Raw genomic sequence first — 22,875 nt, 5'->3', positions numbered from 1 at the left:
GAGAAGAAAGGAGAGGAGAGGAGAGAAGAAAGGAGAGGAGAGGAGAGGAAAGGAAAGGAAAGGAAAGGAAAGGAGAGGAAAGGAGAGGAGAGGAGAAAGGCCCCAGCTTCTCAGAACTAACTGAAACGTAAAATCAACGCAAACCCAGCTCCTCATTCGCTGACGGCATTTCCTGTCCAGTAGACTTCTCAATACCTCCATTGATCCATGTCAACTATAAAATCCTAACGGCCTCATTCTGCCTCTCACCAGATGGAGGGAACAGCAGCCCCCCCCCCCCCCCCCCACACACACACACACAAAATATGATGTTATACAGACACATCGTGATCAGAACTCAACCTCCTGCACTACAGTGCTAACTGAGGACTGTAAAATGACATCACTTCCCATCGTAACCTAGATTTTAATACACAGTTATTTCAACGCCCAATTCTTACCTTCCTTTTTTATTTTGGTGAGAAAATATTTTCTGTCGTTTCTTCCAACGTCTCAGAACCTGATTCATGGCTCTGTTCTGTTCCACTGACTAGATGGACTGGTCCTCTACCTGGTCTATCCACATCTCTCTGTCCTCTACCTGGTCTATCCACATCTCTCTGTCCTCTACCTGGTCTATCCACATCTCTCTGTCCTCTACCTGGTCTCTCTGTTCTCTACCTGGTCTATCCACATCTCTCTGTCCTCTACCTGGTCTCTCCACATCTCTCTGTCCTCTACCTGGTCTATCCACATCTCTCTGTCCTCTACCTGGTCTATCCACATCTCTCTGTCCTCTACCTGGTCTCTCCACATCTCTCTGTCCTCTACCTGGTCTATCCACATCTCTCTGTCCTCTACCTGGTCTCTCTGTTCTCTACCTGGTCTATCCACATCTCTCTGTCCTCTACCTGGTCTCTCTGTTCTCTACCTGGTCTATCCACATCTCTCTGTCCTCTACCTGGTCTCTCCACATCTCTCTGTCCTCTACCTGGTCTATCCACATCTATCTGTCCTCTACCTGGTCTATCCACATCTCTCTGTCCTCTACCTGGTCTATCCACATCTCTCTGTCCTCTACCTGGTCTCTCTGCCCTCTACCTGGTCTATCCACATCTCTCTGTCCTCTACCTGGTCTCTCCACATCTCTCTGTCCTCTACCTGGTCTCTCCACATCTCTCTGTCCTCTACCTGGTCTCTCCACATCTCTCTGTCCTCTACCTGGTCTCTCTGTCCTCTACCTGGTCTATCCACATCTCTCTGTCCTCTACCTGGTCTATCCACGTCTCTCTGTCCTCTACCTGGTCTCTCTGTCCTCTACCTGGTCTCTCTGTCCTCTACCTGGTCTATCCACATCTCTCTGTCCTCTACCTGGTCTCTCTGTCCTCTACCTGGTCTATCCACATCTCTCTGTCTTCTACCTGGTCTCTCCACATCTCTCTGTCCTCTACCTGGTCTCTCTGTCCTCTACCTGGTCTCTTTGTCCTCTACCTGGTCTATCCACTTCTCTCTGTCCTCTACCTGGTCTCTCTGTCCTCTACCTGGTCTCTTTGTCCTCTACCTGGTCTATCCACTTCTCTCTGCCCTCTACCTGGTCTCTTTGTCCTCTACCTGGTCTCTTTGTCCTCTACCTGGTCTATCCACATCTCTCTGTCCTCTACCTGGTCTCTCTGTCCTCTACCTGGTCTATCCACATCTCTCTGTACTCTACCTGGTCTCTCTGTCCTCTACCTGGTCTCTCTGTCCTCTACCTGGTCTCTCTGTCCTCTACCTGGTCTCTCTGTCCTCTACCTGGTCTCTTTGTCCTCTACCTGGTCTCTTTGTCCTCTACCTGGTCTCTCTGTCCTCTACCTGGTCTCTCTGTCCTCTACCTGGTCTCTTTGTCCTCTACCTGGTCTCTTTGTCCTCTACCTGGTCTCTCTGTCCTCTACCTGGTCTCTTTGTCCTCTAACTGGTCTCTCTGTCCTCTACCTGGTATCTCTGTCCTCTACCTGGTCTATCCACATCTCTCTGTCCTCTACCTAGTCTATCCACATCTCTCTGTCCTCTACCTGGTCTCTCTGTCCTCTACCTGGTCTATCCACATCTCTCTGTCCTCTACCTGGTCTCTTTGTCCTCTACCTGGTCTCTCTGCCCTCTACCTGGTCTATCCACATCTCTCTGTCTTCTACCTGGTCTCTCCACATCTCTCTGTCCTCTACCTGGTCTCTCTGTCCTCTACCTGGTCTCTTGTCCTCTACCTGGTCTATCCACTTCTCTCTGTCCTCTACCTGGTCTCTCTGTCCTCTACCTGGTCTCTTTGTCCTCTACCTGGTCTATCCACTTCTCTCTGCCCTCTACCTGGTCTCTTTGTCCTCTACCTGGTCTCTTTGTCCTCTACCTGGTCTCTTTGTCCTCTACCTGGTCTATCCACATCTCTCTGTCCTCTACCTGGTCTCTCTGTCCTCTACCTGGTCTATCTGTCCTCTACCTGGTCTATCCACATCTCTCTGTCCTCTACCTGGTCTCTCTGTCCTCTACCTGGTCTCTCTGTCCTCTACCTGGTCTCTCTGTCCTCTACCTGGTCTCTCTGTCCTCTACCTGGTCTCTCTGTCCTCTACCTGGTCTCTCTGTCCTCTACCTGGTCTCTCTGTCCTCTACCTGGTCTCTTTGTCCTCTACCTGGTCTCTCTGTCCTCTACCTGGTCTCTCTGTCCTCTACCTGGTCTCTCTGTCCTCTACCTGGTCTCTTTGTCCTCTACCTGGTCTCTTTGTCCTCTACCTGGTCTCTCTGTCCTCTACCTGGTCTCTCTGTCCTCTACCTGGTCTCTCTGTCCTCTACCTGGTCTCTCTGTCCTCTACCTGGTCTCTCTGTCCTCTACCTGGTCTCTTTGTCCTCTACCTGGTCTCTCTGTGCCTCTACCTGGTCTCTTCTGTCCTGTACCTGGTCTCTCTGTCCTCTACCTGGTCTCTCTGCTCTAACCCCCTCCCTACCTGGTCTCTCTGTCCTCTACCTGGTCTCTCTGTCCTCTACCTGGTCTCTTTGTCCTCTACCCCTGGTCTCTCTGTCTCTACCTGGTCTCTCTGTCCTCTAACCTGGTCTCTCTGTCCTCTACCTGGTCTCTCTGTCCTCTACCTGGTCTCTCCACATCTCTCTGTCCTCTACCCTGGTCTCTCTGTCCTCTACCTGGTCTCTCTGTCCTCTACCTGGTCTCTTTGTCCTCTACCTGGTCTCTCTGTCCTCTACCTGGTCTCTCTGTCCTCTACCTGGTCTCTTTGTCCTCTACCTGGTCTATCCACATCTCTTTGTCCTCTACCCGGTCTATCCACATCTCTTTGTCCTCTACCTGGTCTCTCTGTCCTCTACCTTGGTCTCTCTGTCCTCTACCTGGTCTCTCTGTTCCTCTACTGGTCTCTTTGTCCTCTACCTGGTCTCTTTGTCCTCTACCTGGTCTCTCTGTCCTCTACCTGGTCTCTCTGTCCTCTACCTGGTCTATCCAACATCTCTCTGTCCTCTACCTGGTCTCTTTGTCCTCTACCTGGTCTCTCTGCCCTCTACCTGGTCTCTCCACATCTCTCTGTCCTCTACCTGGTCTCTCTGTCCTCTACCTGGTCTCTTTGTCCTCTACCTGGTCTATCCACTTCTCTCTGTCCTCTACCTGGTCTCTCTGTCCTCTACCTGGTTCTCTTTGTCCTCTACCTGGTCTATCCACTTCTCTCTGCCCTCTACCTGGTCTCTTTGTCCTCTACCTTGGTCTCTTTGTCCCTACCTGGTCTATCCACATCTCTCTGTCCTCTACCTGGTCTCTCTTGTCCTCTACCTGGTCTCTCTGTCCTCTACCTGGTCTATCCACATCTCTCTGTCCTCTACCTGGTCTCTCTGTCCTCTACCTGGTCTCTCTGCCTCTACCTGGTCTCTCTGTCCTCTACCTGGTCTCTCTGTCCTCTACCTGTCTCTTTGTCCTCTACCTGTCTATCCACTTCTCTCTGCCCTCTACCTGGTCTCTTTGTCCTCTACCTGGTCTCTTTGTCTCTACCTGGTCTATCCACATCTCTCTGTCCTCTACCTGGTCTCTCTGTCCTCTACCTGGTCTATCTGTCCTCTACCTGTCTATCCACATCTCTCTGTCCTCTACCTGGTCTCTCTGTCCTCTACCTGGTCTCTTCTGTCCTCTACCTGGTCTCTCTGTCCTCTACCTGGTCTCTCTGTCCTCTACCTGGTCTCTCTGTCCTCTACCTGGTCTCTCTGTCCTCTACCCTTGGTCTCTCTGTCCTCTACCTGTCTCTCGTCCTCTACCTGGTCTCTCTGTCCTCTACCTGGTCTCTGTCTCTACCTGGTCTCTCCACTTCTCTCTGGGAGCAACAAAACAGGGAGCAGATATACACTTAATTTACAGTGACAAAACATTAAGAACACCTTCCTCATATTGAGTTGTAACCCCCCATGCCCTCAGAACAGCCTCAATTTGTCGGGACATGGAGTCTACAAGGTGTAGAAAGCGTTCCACAGGGATGCTGCCCCATGTTGACTCCAATGCTTCCCCACAGTTGTGTCACGTTGGCTAGATGTCCTTTGGGTGGTGGACCATTCTTCATACACACAGGAAACTGTTGAGTGTGAAAAACCCAGCACCGTTGCAGTTCTTGAAACAAACGGGTGTGCCTGGCACCTACTACCATACCCCTGTTCAAGGCACATAAATATGTAGTCTTTCCCATTCACCCTCTGAATGGCACACGAACACAACCCATGTCTCAATTGTCTCAAGGTTTAAACATCCTTCTTTAACCCGTCTCCTCACCTGGATTCACCTGGTCAGTCTATGTCATGGAAAGAGCAGGTGTTCTTAATGTTTTGTCGACTCAGTGGACGTAGGCCCATTACATCTCCTGTCATTATTAAGATGTGTAAAAACCCCGTGTAGACTATATGTCCATCATGGAACATAAACCATGGAGACTATATGTCCATCATGGAACGTAAACCATGGAGACTATATGTCCATCATGGAACATAAACCGTGTAGACTATATGTCCATCATGGAACATAAACCATGGAGACTATATGTCCATCATGGAACGTAAACCATGGAGACTATATGTCCATCATGGAACATAAACCGTGTAGACTATATGTCCATCATGGAACATAAACCATGGTGACTTTATGTCCATCATGGAACATAAACCATGGAGACTATATGTCCATCATGGAACATAAACCATGTAGACTATATGTCCATCATGGAACATAAACCATGGAGACTATATGTCCATCATGGAACATAAACCATGTAGACTATATGTCCATCATGGAACATAAACCATGTAGACTATATGTCCATCATGGAACATAAACCATGTAGACTATATGTCCATCATGGAACATAAACCATGTAGACTATATGTCCATCATGGAACATAAACCATGTAGACTATATGTCCATCATGGAACATAAACCATGTAGACTATATGTCCATCAGGGAACATAAACCATGGAGACTTTATGTCCATCATGGAACATAAACCATGGAGACTATATGTCCATCATGGAACATAAACCATGTAGACTATATGTCCATCATGGAACATAAACCATGGAGACTTTATGTCCATCATGGAACATAAACCATGGAGACTTTATGTCCATCATGGAACATAACCATGGAGACTATATGTCCATCATGGAACATAAACCATGTAGACTATATGTCCATCATGGAACATAAACCATGGAGACTTTATGTCCATCATGGAACATAAACCATGTAGACTATATGTCCATCATGGCTCCACCAGTCAGTCAGGTGATACTGTTATCCTGCCAGGTCAGGCCAGCTCCACCAGTCAGTCAGGTGATACTGTTATCCTGCCAGGTCAGGCCAGCTCCATCAGTCAGTCAGGTGATACTGTTATCCTGCCAGGTCAGGCCAGCTCCACCAGTCAGTCAGGTGATACTGTTATCCTGCCAGGCCAGCTCCATCAGTCAGTCAGGTGATACTGTTATCCTGCCAGGCCAGCTCCATCAGTCAGTCAGGTGATACTGTTATCCTGCCAGGCCAGCTCCATCAGTCAGTCAGGTGATACTGTTATCCTGCCAGGTCAGGCCAGCTCCACCAGTCAGTCAGGTGATACTGTTATCCTGCCAGGTCAGGCCAGCTCCATCAGTCAGTCAGGTGATACTGTTATCCTGCCAGGCCAGCTCCATCAGTCAGTCAGGTGATACTGTTATCCTGCCAGGCCAGCTCCATCAGTCAGTCAGGTGATACTGTTATCCTGCCAGGCCAGCTCCATCAGTCAGTCAGGTGATACTGTTATCCTGCCAGGTCAGGCCAGCTCCATCAGTCAGTCAGGTGATACTGTTTATCCTGCCAGGTCAGGCCAGCTCCATCAGTCAGTCAGGTGATACTGTTATCCTGCCAGGTCAGGCCAGCTCCACCAGTCAGTCAGGTGATACTGTTATCCTGCCAGGTCAGGCCAGCTCCATCAGTCAGTCAGGTGATACTGTTATCCTGCCAGGCCAGCTCCACCAGTCAGTCAGGTGATACTGTTATCCTGCCAGGTCAGGCCAGCTCCACCAGTCAGTCAGGTGATACTGTTATCCTGCCAGGCCAGCTCCATCAGTCAGTCAGGTGATACTGTTATCCTGCCAGGCCAGCTCCATCAGTCAGTCAGGTGATACTGTTATCCTGCCAGGTCAGGCCAGCTCCATCAGTCAGTCAGGTGATACTGTTATCCTGCCAGGTCAGGCCAGCTCCATCAGTCAGTCAGGTGATACTGTTATCCTGCCAGGTCAGGCCAGCTCCACCAGTCAGTCAGGTGATACTGTTATCCTGCCAGGTCAGGCCAGCTCCATCAGTCAGTCAGGTGATACTGTTATCCTGCCAGGCCAGCTCCACCAGTCAGTCAGGTGATACTGTTATCCTGCCAGGTCAGGCCAGCTCCACCAGTCAGTCAGGTGATACTGTTATCCTGCCAGGTCAGCTCCACCAGTCAGTCAGGTGATACTGTTATCCTGCCAGGCCAGCTCCACCAGTCAGTCAGGTGATACTGTTATCCTGCCAGGTCAGCTCCACCAGTCAGTCAGGTGATACTGTTATCCTGCCAGGCCAGCTCCATCAGTCAGTCAGGTGATACTGTTATCCTGCCAGGCCAGCTCCACCAGTCAGTCAGGTGATACTGTTATCCTGCCAGGTCAGGCCAGCTCCATCAGTCAGTCAGGTGATACTGTTATCCTGCCAGGCCAGCTCCATCAGTCAGTCAGGTGATACTGTTATCCTGCCAGGTCAGGCCAGCTCCACCAGTCAGTCAGGTGATACTGTTATCCTGCCAGGTCAGGCCAGCTCCATCAGTCAGTCAGGTGATACTGTTATCCTGCCAGGCCAGCTCCACCAGTCAGTCAGGTGATACTGTTATCCTGCCAGGCCAGCTCCATCAGTCAGTCAGGTGATACTGTTATCCTGCCAGGTCAGCTCCACCAGTCAGTCAGGTGATACTGTTATCCTGCCAGGCCAGCTCCATCAGTCAGTCAGGTGATACTGTTATCCTGCCAGGTCAGCTCCACCAGTCAGTCAGGTGATACTGTTATCCTGCCAGGTCAGGCCAGCTCCACCAGTCAGTCAGGTGATACTGTTATCCTGCCAGGTCAGGCCAGCTCCACCAGTCAGTCAGGTGATACTGTTATCCTGCCAGGTCAGGCCAGCTCCATCAGTCAGTCAGGTGATACTGTTATCCTGCCAGGCCAGCTCCACCAGTCAGTCAGGTGATACTGTTATCCTGCCAGGCCAGGCCAGCTCCACCAGTCAGTCAGGTGATACTGTTATCCTGCCAGGTCAGGCCAGCTCCACCAGTCAGTCAGGTGATACTGTTATCCTGCCAGGTCAGGCCAGCTCCATCAGTCAGTCAGGTGATACTGTTATCCTGCCAGGTCAGGCCAGCTCCATCAGTCAGTCAGGTGATACTGTTATCCTGCCAGGTCAGGCCAGCTCCATCAGTCAGTCAGGTGATACTGTTATCCTGCCAGGCCAGCTCCACCAGTCAGTCAGGTGATACTGTTATCCTGCCAGGTCAGGCCAGCTCCACCAGTCAGTCAGGTGATACTGTTATCCTGCCAGGCCAGCTCCACCAGTCAGTCAGGTGATACTGTAGAACATTAAGCCTATATAATATAATATAATGTTTTAAGTCGTTATAATAAGAGATGTCATTCTCCCAAAGTGAAGCTCCGCCCAGAGGAATGTGGCGTCCATCAGAATGTTTCTAGCCTGCAGCTGTAATTCCAGGCGCTTTAGGAAACGGACCCCAGAAGCATCTCTGTGAGGCTCGTAGCGGCTAAAAAACGACACATTAAAGCTGGTGTGGCGCTGAATTATGGTCTGTGACGCAACAACATACCACTCTGGTTGAAGGGCCCAGCCTCCCAGACCCAGACCTAGCTCCCCCAGACCCCAGCTCCCCCAGACCTAGCTCCCCCAGGCCCCAGACCTAGCTCCCCCAGACCCCAGCTCCCCCAGACCCCAGCTCCCCCAGACCCCAGCTCCCCCAGACCTAGCTCCCCCAGGCCCCAGACCTCCCCCAGCCCCAGACCTAGCTCCCCCAGACCTAGCTCCTCCAGCCCCAGACCTAGCTCCCCCCAGCCCCAAACCTAGCTCCACCCATCCCCAGCTCCCCCAGCTCCAGCTCCCCCATCCCCAGCTCCCCCAGCCCCAGCTCCCCCAGCCCCAGGCCTAGCTCCCCCAGCCCCAGACCTAGCTCCCCCAGCCCCAGACCTAGCTCCCCCAGCCCCAGCTCCCCCATCCCCAGACCTAGCTCCCCCAGACCCAGCTCCCCCAGCCCCAGACCTAGCTCCCCCAGCCCCAGCTCCCCCAGCCCCAGACCTAGCTCCCCCAGCCCCAGCTCCCCCAGCCCCAGACCTAGCTCCCCCAGACCCAGCTCCCCCAGCCCCAGCTCCCCAGCCCTAGACCTAGCTCCCCCAGACCCAGCTCCCCCAGCCCCAGCTCCCCAGCCCTAGACCTAGCTCCCCCAGCTCCAGCTCCCCCAGACCCCCCCAGCCCCAGCTCCCCAGCCCTAGACCTAGCTCCCCCAGCTCCAGCTCCCCCAGACCCCCCCAGCCCCAGCTCCCCAGCCCTAGACCTAGCTCCCCCAGCTCCAGCTCCCCCAGACCCCCCAGCCCCAGCTCCCCAGCCCTAGACCTAGCTCCCCCAGCTCCAGCTCCCCCAGATCCCCCCAGCCCCAGCTTCCCCATACCCAGTTCCCCCAGCCCGACACAGCTCCCCCAGCCCCAGCTCCCCCAGCCCCACCTTCCCCAGACCCAGCTCCCCCAGCCCCACCTTCCCCAGACCCAGCTCCCCCAGACCCATGTGCTTCTGTCAGGTGGCCGAGCCTCCTACCCGGAGAACCGCCAGGCAGTGTGATTGATGCAGGTGGCAACTTCCCCCACAATCCCCCTAAACCCCTCCATTTATTTTACAGGCAGCCATTTTATTAGGGTTAACAGGTTTAACAGCCGTCCCAATTGGTCGTCTCGGCGGGGTCTCGGTGAAGTCGGAAGGGCCAGACGCTGCCTTTCATTAAACATTAAGTTGACTTTGGTGCTGTCTGGTACGCCTCTGGTTCTGTTGTCTGGTACTGTCTGGTACTACTGTCTGGTACGCCTCTGGTACTGTCTGGTACTGTTGTCTGGTACTGCTGTCTGGTATTGCTCTGGTACTGTTGTCTGGTACGGCTCTGGTACTGTTGTCTGGTACTACTGTCTGGTACTACTGTCTGGTACTGTTGTCTGGTACGGCTCTGGTACTGTCTGGTACTGTTGTCTGGTACTACTGTCTGGTACTGTTGTCTGGTACGGCTCTGGTACTGTTGTCTGGTACTACTGTCTGGTACGGCTGTCTGGTACTGTCTAGTACGGCTCTGGTACTGTTGTCTGGTACTGCTGTCTGGTATGGCTGTCTGGTACTGTCTGGTACGGCTCTGGTACTGTTGTCTGGTACTGTCTGGTACGGCTCTGGTACGGCTCTGGTACTGTTGTCTGGTACTACTGTCTGGTACTGCTGTCTGGTACTGTTGTCTGGTACTACTGTCTGGTACTGTCTGGTACGGCTCTGGTACTGTCTAGTACGGCTGTCTGGTACGGCTCTGGTACTGTTGTCTGGTACTGCTGTCTGGTACTGTTGTCTGGTACTGTTGTCTGGTACTGCTGTCTGGTACGGCTCTGGTACTGTTGTCTGGTACTGCTGTCTGGTACTGTCTGGTACTGCTGTCTGGTACGGCTCTGGTACTGTTGTCTGGTACTGTCTGGTACTGTTGTCTGGTACTACTGTCTGGTACTGTCTGGTACTGCTCTGGTAATGTCTGGTACTGCTGTCTGATACTGTCTGGGACTACTGTCTGGCACTACTGTCTGGTACGGCTCTGGTACTGTTGTCTGGTACTGTCTGGTACTACTGTCTGGTACTACTGTCTGGTACTGCTGTCTGGTACTGCTGTCTGGTACTGCTGTCTGGTACGGCTATGGTACGGCTATGGTACTGTTGTCTGGTACTACTGTCTGGTACTGCTCTGGTACTGTTGTCTGGTACTGTTGTCTGGTACTACTGTCTGGTACTACTGTCTGGTACTACTGTCTGGTACTGCTCTGGTACTACTGTCTGGTACTGTTGTCTGGTACTACTGTCTGGTACTGCTCTGGTACTACTGTCTGGTACTACTGTCTGGTACTGCTGTCTGGTACTGTCTGGTACTGCTGTGCTACTGGTTACTCTCTCAGTGGTGGTTAGCTGGTTGGTTACTCCCTCAGCGGTGGTTAGCTGGTTGGTTACTCTCTCAGTGGTGGTTAGCTGGTTGGTTACTCTCTCAGTGGTGGTTAGCTGGTTGGTTACTCTCTCAGTGGTAGTTAGCTGGTTGGTTACTCTCTCAGTGGTAGTTAGCTGGTTTGTTACTCTCTCAGTGGTAGTTAGCTGGTTTGTTACTCTCTCAGTGGTAGTTAGCTGGTTTGTTACTCTCTCAGTGGTAGTTAGCTGGTTGGTTACTCTCTCAGCGGTAGTTAGCTGGTTGGTTACTCTCTCAGCGGTAGTTAGCTGGTTGGTTACTCTCTCAGTGGTAGTTAGCTGGTTTGTTACTCTCTCAGTGGTAGTTAGCTGGTTGGTTACTCTCTCAGTGGTAGTTAGCTGGTTGGTTACTCCCTCAGTGGTAGTTAGCAGGTTGGTAACTCAGTGGTAGTTAGCTGGTTGGTAACTCAGTGGTGGTTAGCTGGTTGGTTACTCTCTCAGTGGTAGTTAGCTGGTTGGTTACTCTCTCAGTGGTAGTTAGCTGGTTGGTTACTCTCTCAGTGGGAGTTAGCTGGCTGGTTACTCTCTCAGTGGTAGTTAGCTGGTTGGTTACTCCCTCAGTGGTTGTTAGCTGGTTGGTTACTCTCTCAGTGGTAGTTAGCTGATTGGTTACTCTATCAGTGGTAGTTAGCTGGTTGGTTACTCCCTCAGTGGTAGTTAGCAGGTTGGTAACTCAGTGGTAGTTAGCTGGTTGGTAACTCAGTGGTGGTTAGCTGGTTGGTTACTCTCTCAGTGGTAGTTAGCTGGTTGGTTACTCTCTCAGTGGTAGTTAGCTGGCTGGTTACTCTCTCAGTGGTAGTTAGCTGGTTGGTTACTCTCTCAGTGGTAGTTAGCTGGTTGGTTACTCCCTCAGTGGTTGTTAGCTGGTTGGTTACTCTCTCAGTGGTAGTTAGCTGATTGGTTACTCTATCAGTGGTAGTTAGCTGGTTGGTTACTCCCTCAGTGGTAGTTAGCAGGTTGGTAACTCAGTGGTAGTTAGCTGGTTGGTTATTAGAACGATGCTTATCTCTGAGGCCACTCTACAGCGTCTCTGAGTCTGTGCTGAATGATAAGAATTCCTGAGTGACGATGTTGAGCTAACCACTCAGTCCTATTTACCTGATTACAACTACCGGTTTCTCTACCAGGCTATTTATCTACAGGCCCTCCATGGAAACCACTAAATAACCTCAACCTCATTGACTTGAGTGGGGGTTAGCTAGGCTAGTTTACTGTTTAACCAGGGCTTAACGCTCACTTTCAGTTACACATTAGCCCTGGTGATGCCAAGACACAATTAACCGCTGTCCCAAGACAGAGAAAGGTCTATAGAGACAGATGCATTACTGCTGGGACTAACAGTTGACACGTGTCATTAAGACCTCAGTCAGGGTCACGACCTTTAGAGACAGGGCTTTATGGTCGAGGCTCTTTTCATGGCTGTAACATCAATATATTTCCTGTTACTCTGTGTCATCGTTGACTGGCGTCCTGGTGGTGGTGTCCTGGTGGTGGTGTCCTGTGTCATCGTTGACTGGCGTCCTGGTGGTGGTGTCCTGGTGGTGGTGTCCTGTGTCATCGTTGACTGGCGTCCTGGTGGTGGTGTCCTGGTGGTGGTGTCCTGTGTCATCGTTGACTGGCGTCCTGGTGGTGGTGTCCTGGTGGCGTCCAGGTGGTGGGGTCCTGGTGGTGGCGTCCTGGTGGTGGCGTCCTGGTGGTGGCGTCCTGGTGGTGGTGTCCTGGTGGTGGTGTCCTGGTGACGTCCTGGTGGTGGTGTCCTGGTGGTGGCGTCATGGTGGTGGCGTCCTGGTGGTGGCGTCCTGGTGGTGGCGTCCCTGGTGGTGGCGTCCTGGTGGTGGCGTCCTGGTGGTGGTGTCCTGTGTCATCGTTGACTGGCGTCCTGGTGGTGGCGTCCTGGTGGTGGCGTCCTGGTGGTGGCGTCCTGGTGGTGGCGTCCTGGTGGTGGCGTCCTGGTGGTGGTGTCCTGGTGGTGGTGTCCTGGTGGTGGTGTTCTGGTGGCGTCCTGGTGGTGGTGTCCTGGTGGTGGTGTCCTGGTGGTGGCGTCCTGGTGGTGGTGTCCTGTGTCATCGTTGACTGGCGTCCTGGTGGTGGTGTCCTGGTGGTGGTGTCCTGGTGGTGTCCTGGTGGTGGTGTCCTGGTGGTGGCGTCCTGGTGGTGGCGTCCTGGTGGTGGCGTCCTGGTGGTGGCGTCCTGGTGGTGGTGTCCTGGTGGTGGTGTCCTGGTGGCGTCCTGGTGGTGGCGTCCTGTGTCATCGTTGACACAGGCGTCCTGGTGGTGGTGTCCTGGTGGTGGCGTCCTGGTGGTGGCGTCCTGGTGGTGGTGTCCTGGTGGTGGTGTCCTGGTGGCGTCCTGGTGGTGGCGTCCTGTGTCATCGTTGACACAGGCGTCCTGGTGGTGGTGTCCTGGTGGTGGCGTCCTGGTGGTGGTGTCCTGGTGGTGGTGTCCTGGTGGTGGTGTCCTGGTGACGTCCTGGTGGTGGTGTCCTGGTGGTGGCGTCCTGGTGGTGTCCTGGTGGTGGCGTCCTGGTGGTGGTGTCCTGTGTCATCGTTGACTGCCATGACATGTCCAGGCCCAGTGTGTGAGTCCTGCGGTGAGAAGGAGAGGAACCTGGTGTCCTGGTGGTGGCGTCCTGGTGGTGGTGTCCTGGTGGTGGCGTCCGGTTTCATTCATCGTTGACTGGCGTCCTGGTGGTGGTGTCCTGGTGGTGGTGTCCTGGTGGTGGCGTCCTGTGTCATCGTTGACTGGCGTCCTGGTGGTGGCGTCCTGGTGGTGGTGTCCTGTGTCATCGTTGACTGGCGTCCTGGTGGTGGCGTCCTGGTGGTGGTGTCCTGGTGGTGGTGTCCTGGTGGTGGTGTCCTGGTGGTGGCGTCCTGGTGGTGTCCTGGTGGTGGCGTCCTGGTGGTGGTGTCCTGTGTCATCGTTGACTGCCATGACATGTCCAGGCCCAGTGTGTGAGTCCTGCGGTGAGAAGGAGAGGAACCTGGTGTCCTGGTGGTGGCGTCCTGGTGGTGGCGTCCTGGTGGTGGTGTCCTGGTGGTGGTGTCCTGGTGGTGGTGTCCTGGTGGTGGTGTCCTGGTGGTGGTGTCCTGGTGGTGGCGTCCTGGTGGTGGTGTCCTGTGTCATCGTTGACTGCCATGACATGTCCAGGCCCAGTGTGTGAGTCCTGCGGTGAGAAGGAGAGGAACCTGGTGTCCTGGTGGTGGTGTCCTGGTGGTGGCATCTTGGTGGTGGTGTCCTGGTGGTGGTGTCCTGGTGGTGGCGTCCTGTGTCATCGTTGACTGCCATGACATGTCGAGGCCCAGTGTGTGAGTCCTGCGGTGAGAAGGGAATCTCTCTGCTCCATGTGGCGTCCTGGTGGCGTCCTGGTGGTGTCATGGTGTCATAGGCTTCTGTCATACCAATTCTATTACAACACCTCTCTAACGTTTCATATATCTCTATTGGGGATGGCTTGTGCCTCTCCAAATCGCCATGGTCACATGGCACGTCCCCTCTCCATGGTCACATGGTCCAACACAGCACTCCAGAGGGTTGTTGAGGTGACATCATCTCCCTCTCTCTCCTCGCCTCTCTTCCATCAGCACTCAGTGTTAACACTGAATCAACCAACAGATATGTTTTCTACCTTCCATCCATCCATCTTCGTTCCATCCATCTTCATTCCCTCCCTCAGTCTTCGTTCCCTCCTTCCATCTTCATTCCCTCCATCCATCTTCGTTCCATCCATCCATCTTCGTTCCCTCCTTCCATCTTCATTCCATCCATCCATCTTCATTCCCTCCCTCTATCCATCTTCGTTCTCTCCATCCATATTCGTTCCATCCATCCATCTTCATTCCCTCCCTCTATCCATCTTCGTTCTCTCCATCCATCCTCATTCCATCCATCCTCATTCCCTCCATCCATCTTCGTTCCCTCCATCCATCTTCGTTCCCTCCATCCATCCTCATTCCATCCATCCATCCTCATTCCCTCCATCCATCCTCATTCCCTCCCATCCATCCTCATTCCCTCCCATCCATCCTCATTCCCTCCATCCATCCTCATTCCCTCCATCCATCCTCATTCCCTCCCATCCATCATCATTCCCTCCCATCCATCCTCATTCCCTCCATCCATCCTCATTCCCTCCCATCCATCTTCATTACATCCATCCTCATTCCCTCCCATCCATCCTCATTCCCTCCCATCCATCCTCATTCCCTCCATCCCATCCTCATTCCCTCCCATCCATCCTCATTCCCTCCCATCCATCCTCATTCCCTCCCATCCATCCTCATTCCCTCCCATCCATCCTCATTCCCTCCCATCCATCTTCATTCCATCCATCCTCATTCCCTCCCATCCATCCTCATTCCCTCCATCCCATCCTCATTCCCTCCCATCCATCATCATTCCCTCCCATCCATCCTCATTCCCTCCCATCCATCCTCATTCCCTCCCATCCATCTTCATTCCATCCATCCTCATTCCCTCCCATCCATCCTCATTCCCTCCCACCCATCCTCATTCCCTCCCATCCATCTTCCATCTCTCTAGTAATGGAAAAGTTGATTCTGTATATCTGCATAAAGTGAGCGTAGATTGAGACAGCAACCTGAGAACTCACGGCTAAGTTTCCCTCCAAAACACACAGCCTGGGATTTCACTTTCCTTTCCATATTTCCTAGAGAAGGAGTGACAGGCTGCTTGGAGGAGCTGCTTGGAGGAGCTGCTTGGAGGAGCTGCTTGGAGGAGCTGCTTGGGAGGAGCTGCTTGGAGGAGCTGCTTGGAGGAGCTGCTTGGAGGAGCTGCGTGGAGGAGCTGCTTGGAGGAGCTGCGTGGAGGAGCTGCGTGGAGGAGCTGCGTGGAGGAGCTGCGTGGAGGAGCTGCTTGGAGGAGCTGCGTGGAGAGCTGCGTGGAGGAGCTGCGTGGAGGAGCTGCTTGGAGGAGCTGCTTGGAGGAAGCTGCTTGGAGGAGCTGCGTGGAGGAGCTGCTTGGAGGAGCTGCTTGGAGGAGCTGCTTGGAGGAGCTGCGTGGAGGAGCTGCTTGGAGGAGCTGCTTGGAGGAGCTGCTTGGAGGAGCTGCTTGGAGGAGCTGCGTGGAGGAGCTGCGTGGAGGGGAGGAGCTGCTTGGAGGAGCTGCTTGGAGGAGCTGCTTGGAGGAGCTGCTTATTTCAGCAAACAGAACATGACATGTTCCGGAGGACTCCCCCCTCTCCTCTCCCCCACCTCTCCTCTCCCCCACCTCTCCTCTCCCCCACCACCTCTCCTCCCCACCCTCCTCTCCTCTCCCCCACCTCTCCTCTCCTCTCCCCCCACCTCTCCTCTCCCCCACCTCTCCTCCCTCTCCCCCACCTCCCTCTCCTCTCCCCCCACCTCTCCTCTCCTCTCCCACCTCTCCTCTCTCTCTCTCCCCACCTCTCCTCTCCCCACCTCTCCTCTCCTCTCCCCCCCTCTCCTCTCCCCCACCTCTCCTCTCCCCCACCTCTCCTCTCCCCACCTCTCCTCTTCCCCAACCTCTCCTCTCCCCCACCTCTCCTCTCCTCTCCCCACCTCTCCTCTCCTCTCCCACCTTCTCTCTCCTCTCCCCACCTCTCCTCTCCTCTCCCCCACCTCTCCTCTCCTCTCCCCACCTCTCCTCTCCTCTCCCCCACCTCTCCTCTCCCCCACCTCTCCTCTCTCTCCTCTCCCACCTCTCCTCTCCCTCCCCCACCTCTCCTCTCCCCCACCTCTCTCTCCTCTCCCCCACCTCTCCTCTCCCCCAGCTCCCTCTCCCCCACCTCTCCTCTCCCCCACCTCTCTCTCCCCCACCTCTCCTCTCCCCCACCTCTCCTCTCCCCACCTCTCCTCTCCCCACCTCTCCTCTCTCTCCCCACTCTCCTCTCCTCTCCCCCCCTCTCTCTCCCCCACCTCTCTCCTCCCCCCACCTCTCCTCCCTCTCCTCTCCCCCCAACCTCTCCCCCCACCTCTCCTCTCCCCCCACCTCTCCTCTCCCCCACCTCTCCTCTCCCCCACCTCTCCTCTCCCCCACCTCTCCCTCCCCCACCTCTCCTCTCCCCACCTCTCCTCTCCCCCCTCTCCTCCCCCACTTAACATCACGTGTTGAAGACGTTCCCAAGACAAACATCAATATATTACGACCTCCAACGTGTTGGGGGAACAACGCTACAATGAACCAGACGAAGAAGACGAGGCAGAAATAATCCTGACAGATCAGATCCCTGCGTTCCCTGGAGGTCATTGATCTCACACCAGACTCCTGAGATCAGATCCCTGCGTTCCCCAGGAGGTCATTGATCTCCACACCAGACTCCTAGTCAAATCCCTCCTGCGTTCCCCAGGAGGTCATTGATCTCACACCAGACTCCTGAGATCAGATCCTGCGTTCCCCAAGGAGGTCATTGACTCCACACCAGACTCCTGAGATCAGATCCCTGCGTTCAGGAGGTCATTGATCTCACACCAGACTCCTGAGATCAGATCCCTGCGTTCCCCAGGAGGTCATTGATCTCAAACCAGACTCCTGAGATCAGATCCCTGCGTTCCCCTAGAGGTCATTGATCTCACACCAGACTCCTGAGATCAGATCCCTGCGTTCCCCTGCCTAAAACTCCAGGAGGTCATTGATCTCACACCAAGACTCCTGAGATCAGATCCCTGCGTTCCCCTGCCTAAAACTCCAGGAGGTCATTGATCTCACCACAGACTCCTGAGATCAGAAACATAGTGATTGTCAGAAAGAAAACCAAAACAATTTTGACTCTGAATCCCCTTTTAAGTAGCAAACAGAGAGGAGAATAAATATATATATATATATTATATATACACACACCTTGTACAACCTAAATGCATTCACTGAAATGTGTCTTCACATTCAACTAAACCCCTCTGAACCAGAATAGAGTACAGAAGTAACCCGGCCTGCAGATCAAACACACAGCCAACCAGCAACCAGCCAGCTAGCCAGCTAACCAGCCAGCCGCCACCAGCCAGTAGCCAGCCAACAGCCAGCTAGCCAGCTAACCACCAGTCAGCGCCAGCACAGCCAGTCAGCCAGCCAGTCAGCCAGCCAGCCAGTCAGCAACAAGCTAGCGCGTCAGTCAGCCAGCCAACCAGTCANGTTGGGGGAAACAACGCTACATGAACCAGACGAAGAAGACGAGGCAGAAATAATCCTGACAGATCAGATCCCTGCGTTCCCCTGGAGGTCATTGATCTCACACCCAGACTCCTGAGATCAGATCCCTGCTTTCCCAGGAGGTCATTGATCTCACACCAGACTCCTGAGATCAAATCCCTGCGTTCCCCAGGAGGTCATTGATCTCACACCAGACTCCTGAGATCAGATCCCTGCGTTCCCCAGGAGGTCATTGATCTCACACCAGACTCCTGAGATCAGATCCCTGCGTTCCCCAGGAGGTCATTGATCTCACACCAGACTCCTGAGATCAGATCCCTGCGTTCCCCAGGAGGTCATTGATCTCACACCAGACCCCACTCCTAGATCAGATCCCTGCTCGTTCCCTAGAGGTCATTGATCTCACACCAGACTCCTGAGATCAGATCCCTGCGTTCCCCTGCCTAAAACTCCAGGAGGTCATTGATCTCACACCAGACTCCTGAGATCAGATCCCTGCGTTCCCCTGCCTAAAACTCCAGGAGGTCATTGATCTCACACCAGACTCCTGAGATCAGAAACATAGTGATTGTCAGAAAGAAAACCAAAAATCAATTTGACATCTGAATCCCCTTTTAAGTAGCAGAACAGAGAGGATATATACACACACCTTGTACAACCTAATGCATTCAACTGAAATGTGTCTTCCACATTCAACTAAACCCCTCTGAACCAGAATAGAGTACAGAAGTAACCCGGCCTGCAGATCAAACACACAGCCAACCAGCCAACCAGCCAGCTAGCCAGCTAACCAGCCAGCCAGCCAACCAGCCAGTCAGCCAGCCAACCAGCCAGCTAGCCAGCTAACCAGCCAGTCAGCCAGCCAGCCAGCCAGTCAGCCAGCCAGTCAGCCAGCCAGCCAGTCAGCCAACCAGCTAGCCAGCCAGTCAGTCAGCCAGCCAACCAGTCAGTCAGTCAGCCAGCCAACCAGCCAGTCAGTCAGCCAACCAGTCAGCCAGCCCGTCAACCAGTCAACCAGCCTGTCTCTTATTAGGACCAGAGAGAATAGAAAGCTGAGGGAATAGGGGCCAGGCTCTGTGGTTCTCACTGCCTCAGCTTTCAGACGGCTCCCTGTTCTCTCACTGCTGTCTGTCTGTCTGTCTGTCTGTCTGTCTGTCTGTCTGTCTGCCTGCCTGCCTGCCTGCCTGCCTGCCTGCCTGCCTGCCTGTCTGCCTGTGCCTGTCTGCCTGCCTGCCTGCCTGTCCTGTCTGTCTGTCCTTCTGTCTGTCTGTCTGTCTGTCTGTCTGTCTGTCTGTCTGCCTGTCTGCCTGTCTGTCTGTCTGTCTGCCTGTCTGTCTGTCTGTCTGCCTGCCTGCCTGTAGAGAAAGACTATACCACATGCAGCCCTCTCAGGCTCTGTGGTTCTCACTGCCTCAGCTTTCAGACGGCTCCCTGTTCTCTCACTGCTGCCTGTCTGTCTGTCTGTCTGTCTGTCTGTCTGTCTGTCTGTCTGTCTGTCTCTGTCTGTCTGTCTGTCTGTCTGCTGTCGTCTGTCTTCTGTCTGCCTGTCTGTCTGCTGTCTGTCTGTCTGTCTGTCTGTCTGCCTGCCTGTCTGTCTGTCTGTCTGTCTGTCTGTCTGCTGCCTGTCTGTCCTGTCTGTCTGTCTGTCTCCTGTCTGTCTGTCTGTCTGTCTGTCTGTCTGTCTGTCTGTCTGTCTGTCTGCGTCTGCCCGCCTGCCTGTAGAGAAAAGACTATACCACATGCAGCCCTCTCAGAGTCTGACATGTTTAAAGCCAAACTAATTGAACAGAATGGATTCCCAGGATAGCAGCTTTAACAGACTCACTTACAGTACTTAACAGACGCACTTACATTACTGCAAGGTGTGTGTGTGTGTGTGTGTGTGTGAGAGAGAGGAGGGCCAGATGTTCTGTGAAGGACACAGTCAGAGCAGTAGACTTTCATCTCCCGTGTTTATGTTTACTCCTCTCCCTCCCCTCTACTCCTCCTCCCCTCACCTCCCCCACCTCTCCCCTCTCATCCTTCCCTCCCCCTCTGCTCTCCTTCCCTCCCCCTCTCCTCCCCACCTCTCTCCCACCTCTCCCCCCTCCTCTCCCTCCCCTCTACTCCTCCCTCCTCACCTCCCCACCTCTCCTCCTCTCCTCCCCTCTCCTCCCCCACCTCTCCCCTCCCCTCTCCCTCTCCTCCCCACCTCTCTCTCCCACTCTCCTCCTCCTCTCCCATCCCCTCTACTACCTCCCCCCTCACCTCCCCACCTCTCCTCCTCCCCTCTCCCTCTCCTCCTCCCCTCTCCCTCTCCCCTCCCCTCCCATCCTCCCTCCTCTCCCCCATCTCTCCTCTCCCACTCTCCTCCTCCTCCCCCACCTCTCCCCTCTCCTCCCCCCTATCCTCTCCACTCCTTCCCTCCTCTCCCCCTCCTCTCCTCTCTTCCCCACCCCTCCTCCCTCTCCCCTCCTCCTCCTTCTCCCCTCTCCCTCCTCCCTCTCCCCTCCTCCCTCTACCTCCCCCCCCTCTACCCTCCCCCCTCCTCTAGCACCACAAAGGCCTGCCTGCGGCCTCCCCTCTCCCCTTCTACCCTCTCCCCTTCTACCCTCCTCCCCTCTCCTCTCCCCTCTTCCCCCTCCTCTCCTCCCTCTCCCCCCCTCCTCCCTCCCCTCCTCCCCTCTCCCCACCTCTCCCCTCTCCTCTAGCACCACAAAGGCCTGCCTGCAGCCTAGCCTCCCCTCCCCTCTCCCCTTCTCCCTCTCCCTCTCCTTCCTCCCTCTCCTCTCCTCTCCTCTCCCCTCCTCCCCTCTCCCCCACCACTCCCCTCTCCTCTAGCACCACAAAGGCCTGCCTGCAGCCTAGCCTCCCACATCTGGTTTAAATAAAGGGACCTGTTAGATGGTAAATACCTTGTTGATGCTGTGGTTGATTTCCTAACCATCTGAGACACTGGTACAGCAGCACTTCCTGATGTGATGACCGTGTGATTGGGTTTTTCCCCCCAAACCAAGCCTACAGGCAGCTCATCCATCTCTCTGTACCCCCCCAAACCAGACTACAGCAGCTCATCCATCTCTCTGTACTTCCCCCCACCCCCCAACCAAGACTACAGGGCAGCTCATCCATCTCTCGTACCCCCCAAACCAAGACTACAGGCAGCTCATCCATCTCTCTGTACCCCCCCAACCCAAGACTACAGGCAGCTCATCACATCTCTGCTGTACCCCCCCAACCAAGACTACAGGCAGCTCATCCATCTCTCTGTTACCCCCCCCAAACCAAGACTACAGGCAGCTCCATCCATCTCTCTGTACCCCCCAAACCAGAGACTACAGGCAGCTCATCCATCTCTCTGTACCCCCCACACCAAGACTACAGGCAGCTCATCCATCTCTCTGTACCCCCCCAACCAAGACTACAGCAGCTCAGCCATCCTATCTGTATCCCCCAAACCAAGACTACAGGCAGCTCAATCCATCTCTCTGTACCCCCCAAACCAAGACTAAGGCAGCTCATAAATCATCCATCTCTCTGTATTCCCCAAACCAAGACTACAGGGCAGCTCATCATCTCTCTGTACCCCCACAAACCAAGACTACAGGCAGCTCAGCCATCTATCTGTATCCCCCAAACCAAGACTACAGGCAGCTCATCCTCTCTCTGTACCCCCCAAACCAGACTACAGGCAGCTCATCCATCTCTCTGTAACCCCCTCCCCAAACCAAGACTACAGCAGCTCATCCATCGCTCTGTACCCCCCAAACCAAGACTACAGGCATCTCATCCTCTCTCGTACCCCCCAAACCAAGACTACAGGCAGCTCATCCATCTCTCTGTACCCCCCCCAACCAGACTACAGGCAGCTCATCCATCTCTCTGTACCTCCCAAAACCAAGACTACAGGCAGCTCATCATCTCTCTGTACCCCCCCAAACCAGACTACAGGCAGCTCATCATCTCTCTGTACCTCCCAACCAGAACCAAGACTACAGGCAGCTCATCCATCTCTCTGTACCCCCCAAACCAAGACTACAGGCAGCTCATCCATCTCTCTGTACCCCCCAAACCAAGACTACAGGCAGCTCATCCATCTCTCTGTACCTCCCAAACCAAGACTACAGGCAGCTCATCCATCTCTCTGTACCTCCCAAACCAAGACTACAGGCAGCTCATCCATCTCTCTGTACCCCCCAAACCAAGACTACAGGCAGCTCATCCATATCTCTGTACCCCCCAAACCAAGACTACAGGCAGCTCATCCATCTCTCTGTACCTCCCAAACCAAGACTACAGGCAGCTCATCCATCTCTCTGTACCCCCAAACCAAGACTACAGGCAGCTCATCCATCTCTCTGTACCCCCCAAACCAAGACTACAGGCAGCTCATCCATCTCTCTGTACCTCCCAAACCAAGACTACAGGCAGCTCATCCATCTCTCTGTACCTCCCAAACCAAGACTACAGGCAGCTCATCCATCTCTCTGTACCCCCCAAACCAAGACTACAGGCAGCTCATCCATATCTCTGTACCCCCCAAACCAAGACTATACAGGCACTAGTCCATCTCTCTGTACCTCCCAAACCAAGACTACAGGCAGCTCATCCATCTCTCTGTACCCCCCAAACCAAGACTAGAGGCAGCTCATCCATTTCTCTGTATTCCCCAAACCAAGACTACAGGCATGCTCATCCATCTCTCTGTATTCCCAAACCAGACTACAGCAGCTCATCCATCTATCTGTATCCCCACAACAAAGACTACAGGCAGCTCATCCATCTATCTGTATCCCCCCAAACCAAGACTACAGGCAGCTCATCCACACCCCGTCTAGCCAGCACCTCGTCTAGCCCACACCCTGTCTAGCCAGCACCCTGTCTAGCCCACACCCTGTCTAGCCCACACCCTGTCTAGCCCACACCCTGTCTAGCCACCACACCTGTCTAGCCCACACCCTGTCTAGCCCACACCCTGTCTAGCCCACACCC

At 54.2% G+C, this 22,875-nt stretch overlaps 1 protein-coding gene across 1 annotated transcript in view; it reads right to left on the bottom strand.

Annotated features, from left to right (window-relative positions):
• Positions 1 to 22,875, bottom strand: part of LOC116373372 (vacuolar protein sorting-associated protein 13B) — a gene marked incomplete at its 5' end in the record, with an annotated part of 130,288 nt that overhangs the window by 51,377 nt on the left and 56,036 nt on the right. The gene's annotated exons all lie outside the window — the stretch shown is intronic.

The sequence above is a fragment of the Oncorhynchus kisutch genome, unplaced genomic scaffold (genome assembly GCF_002021735.2).
Source record: "Oncorhynchus kisutch isolate 150728-3 unplaced genomic scaffold, Okis_V2 scaffold4031, whole genome shotgun sequence".
NCBI classification, from domain to species: domain Eukaryota; kingdom Metazoa; phylum Chordata; class Actinopteri; order Salmoniformes; family Salmonidae; genus Oncorhynchus; species Oncorhynchus kisutch.
This window is presented reverse-complemented; position numbering and strand designations above follow the sequence as displayed.